Genomic DNA, 4,557 nt, shown 5'->3' with positions numbered 1-4,557 from the left:
GGGGGTAATGCGTCTAAGACCCAAGGGGCAATGAATGTCAAACTGACAATCAGGAGTAAGACTTTGCTCACCATGTTCTTCGTCATCGATGGAAAAGGGTTGTACAGTTTTCTCTTGGTCATGATTGGATTCATGCGAACTATTGTGTACCATTGACCATGCATCAATGTCTGATTCAATGGCATGGAGATGATGTCGAGCTAGTTCATGCTGATGAATCTGTGAGCATCACAATAGCCAATCCAGTCTTTTGGGAACTAGGAGATTTTGAATGCTTTTCTAGCAAGTTATGGGAAGGAGGCTTCAATAGAATCAATGATGAAAGCCAATAGCCGATCGAAGTAGTTGGCTTTGAAGATTTATCTTAATGGATAATCCAATAGATGGTACAGATGGCAAACTGGGACATGGTTTCACATCGGCCGATGAATTAGAAGAAGTAGATATTGGTTCTGGAGATAGACCTAGGCCGACGTATGAAAGTGCCAAGTTGGACCCTGAGTATAAACAAGAGTTAGTTGATTTGTTAAAGGAATTTAAAGACTATTTTGCTTGGGAGTACTATGAGATGCCTGGTCTAGACCAGTCAATTGTCAAACATCGGTTGCTAATCAAACCTGGATATCGGCCATTTAAATAGGCTCCAAGGAGATTCAACCCGAACATGCTTGATGATATCAAAAAGGAGACTGAAAGGTTACTGAAGGTAAAGTTTATCCGACCGTACCAATATGCAGAGTGGATATCGAATGTTGTCCATGTATATAAGAAGAATGAAAATTAAGAGTTTGCATCGATTTTAGGGATCTGAACAAAGCCACACCCATGGATGGTTATCTAATGCCAATAGCTGATATGTTAGTAGATGCAGTAGCCGGGCACAAGGTTATTAGCTTCATGGATGACAATGCAGGATACAACCAAATTTTCATGGCTAAGGAAGACATAGCAAAGACTGCTTTCAGGTGCCCTGGTGTAATCAGTTTGCTCTAGTGGGTTGTGATGACCATTGGTCTGAAGAATGCCGGTGCAACTTATCAAAGGGCGATGAATTATATTTTTTATAAGTTGATCGACAAGATTGTTGAAATCTACATCGATGATGTGATGATAAAATCCAAAGGGTACAAAGAGCACCTAGCTGATTTGTGAGAGACTCTAGAATGCACAAGAAAACATGGTCTAAAGATGAATCCTAATAAGTGTGCTTTTGGAGTGTCAGCTAGACAATTCTTGGGATTTATGGTCCACGAGAGAGGAATCAAAGTTGGTCAAAAAAGTGTAAAAGCAATTGATGAGGTAGTTCCCCCGACTACTAAGATAGAGTTACAATCTCTGCTTGGTAAGATTAATTTCATCAGAAGATTCATTTGAAATTTGTCGAAAAAGATCCTACCATTTTCTCCCTTGTTGAAGTTGAAAAATGATCAAGAATTCAAGTGGGGTGACATACAACAAAAGGCATTTGAAGAGATAAAAGAATACATGAAGTGTCCACCTGTGTTGGTCCCTCCTCAGTAAGGTAAGCCTTTTAAGTTATACATATCGGCTGATGACAAGATAATTGGATCGGCCTTGATGCAAGAATTTGAAGGAAAAGAGCGAGTTGTTTTCTATCTGAGTAGAAGGCTCCTAGATCCAGAAACAAGATATTCTCCCACCAAAAAGTTATGCTTGTGCTTATATTTCTCTTGCACTAAGTTGCGACACTACTTATTATCAGCGGAACGTACGGTTGTTTCCAAGGCTGATGTGATCGAGCATATGTTATCAATGCCAATACTAAATGGGAGAGTGGGAAAGTGGATCCTTGTGTTATCGAAATTTGACTTGAAGTACGAATCGGCTAAAGCAGTCAAAAGACAAATAATGGCCGATTTTGTCACCCAACAATCATAAGCCAAACGTTGGTTATGTAGAGTTGATGCCTTGGACATTATTCTTTGATGGATCATCGTGCAAGCAAGGTGGTGGCATTGGTATTGTTATTATTTCGCCTCGGGGGGCAAGTTTTGAGTTCGCTCTTCCAACTGAACCAATGATTACCAACAACCAAGCAGAGTATGAAGCTATTCTTAACGGACTTCAACTTCTTCATGAAGTAAAGGATGAAGCAATTGAAGTATTTGGAGATTCATAGTTAATTATTAATCAGTTGATCGGCCTATATGAGTGCAAAGAAGATACTTTGAAAGGATACTATGATGAGTGCCAAAAGTTGCTCAAAGAATTTCTTTATGTCTCTTTCCAACATATTCCGAGAGCACAAAACCAAGAAGCTAATCGTCAGCTCAAAGTGCATCAGGATATCGAGTGTTTCGAGAAGTCTTGAGTAGTGAAACATTGAATGATGATTGGAGAGTCGAAATAGCCGACTACCTTAGAAATCCATCACAGAAAGTTACCAGAAAGCTAAGGTATAAATCGACTAAGTATGTTTTACTGAATGATCAGTTGTATTACAAAACAGTCGATGGAGTATTACTCAAATGCCTAAATCAAGAAGAAGCTAAGGTGTTGATGGGCGAGGTCCATGAAGGGATATGTGGAGCTCATCAATCAGCTTATAAGATGAAGTGGATTATTCACAGAACTAGATATTTCTAGCTAACAATATTGGAAGACTATTTTGAGTATTACAAAGGGTGCCATGATTGTCAATGTTTTGGTAGTATCCAAAAATCACCTGCATCGGCCATGAATCCAATAATCAAGCCATAGTCGTTTCAAGGTTGGAGAATTGATTTAATTGGGTAGATCTTTCCGACCTCAAGCAAAGGACATAAGTTCATATTGGAAGCAACATATTACTTTACTAAATGGGTTGAGGTAATTCCTTTGAAGATAGTAACCTCAAAGAACATGGTTGATTTTTGTCAAGAAGCACATTGTGTATCATTTTGGGATTCCTCAAACTAGGGACAATATTCACATAAGAGGAGTTCGAAGATTTTGCTGCCAGTATGGGAATCAAGCTACTAAATTCTTCTCCTTACTATGCTCAGGCTATTGGCCAGGCAGAGGCATCCAATCATATTATGATTAAGCTGATAAAAAAATTAAAGAACAGCCAAGGAAATGGCATTCAACGCTTAATGAGGCACTATGGGCATATAGGATGGCCTGTCATGGATCAATTAAAACGTCGCCTTATGAACTTGTGTATGGCCATACTGTAGTTCTTCCTTGAGAAGTTCAGATTGGATTGAGGCGTGTTACATTGGAAAATGATTTGTCAGCCAAAGTCTACAAGAATCTTATGATAGATAACTTAGAGGATTTGAGCTGCCTTCGGCTACGTGCTCTTGAAAATATCGAAGCCAATAAACTGAGGATTACAAAATATTACAATAAAAAGGTCAAGATTAAGCAATTTTCTGAAGGAGACTTGGTCTGGAAAGTGAAATTGCCGATTGGGTCGAAGGACAGTAAATTCAGCAAATGGTCACCTAACAAGGAAGGACCTTATCGGATCAAACGTTGTGCGCCTGGTAATGCTTATATTTTGGAAACACTAAAAGGAGAGGAAGAATTTGACCGAGCAATCAATGGGAAATATTTAAAGAAATATTACCCTAGTGTTTGGATTAATACTTAATATCCGATTTGTTCGGTCGTCAGCTCTAAAAGCCAATATTAGAAAGGTATCACCTCTACTACAAAAATAAACCCGAAGGGGTAAAACCCGGTACGATGTGTATCGCCTATAGAAGCAAAGCAAACATGGATGAAGTGATGCATACAATACGAAGTACGAAACGAAGGAAAATCACTTAAGATGAGGAAATTGTTTGCTAAATATCACCTATTACAAGCTATGGTCCAGAAAATACTTTGCTTACTATATCATTGGTCAGGGTGTTGAAGGCTACAGAGTTGGTAGTGCTAAAGAAGTCCTTGACCAAGCGCTCAAGATCCCCAGGGTGCGCTGCGTCTGGAAAACCATGGGGAAGAAGCCAAAGATTGTGGCTAGAGCGGGCTTGTGTAGCAGCCAGCGCCACGGTAGCACCATGATGAATGCCATGAAGAGCAACCTCCCTGACACGGTTCGGGATGTCATGCAAGCGAACCACTAGAATGGTGCCCCTGGCATTGACAAATCCCACCGCGTGATCCATAGCTAATCGAAGGCTTTATAACTGAGCAGTTAGATTTAAAAGATTTAAGGAAAGAATGATAAAAAATTTTGAAGGCAAAATTAAGAAGAAGATAGAGAAATTGTGGTAGACGTCTCACCTATGATTCTGGCTTCAGCCCAGGCCAAACTTTCCCCCATCGGGCAAGCCTCAGGGGTGATTGGCCTTGAATCATGGCCAAAGCTGATTCTACAAGGGAGAGGCAGTTGGCCAGATTCTGGTTAGTCCGATCAATGGAGGCTAGCAGATCGTCATTGTCGATCTGCCTCCTCAAAGAGTGGGAAAGCTGGCATCGAATTAGTGCTGAAGATGACCCCAAAGGCTGAGTAGAGTCGACCCTCTGCTCCGGAACGATGGGAGCACCCTAGGTTGCACCCTCTTGGTGATGAAGGCATTGGCACAATGATGTGGATCCATTGTG

Source organism: Miscanthus floridulus, chromosome 6, assembly GCF_019320115.1.
Source record: "Miscanthus floridulus cultivar M001 chromosome 6, ASM1932011v1, whole genome shotgun sequence".
NCBI lineage: Eukaryota > Viridiplantae > Streptophyta > Magnoliopsida > Poales > Poaceae > Miscanthus > Miscanthus floridulus.
This window is presented reverse-complemented; position numbering follows the sequence as displayed.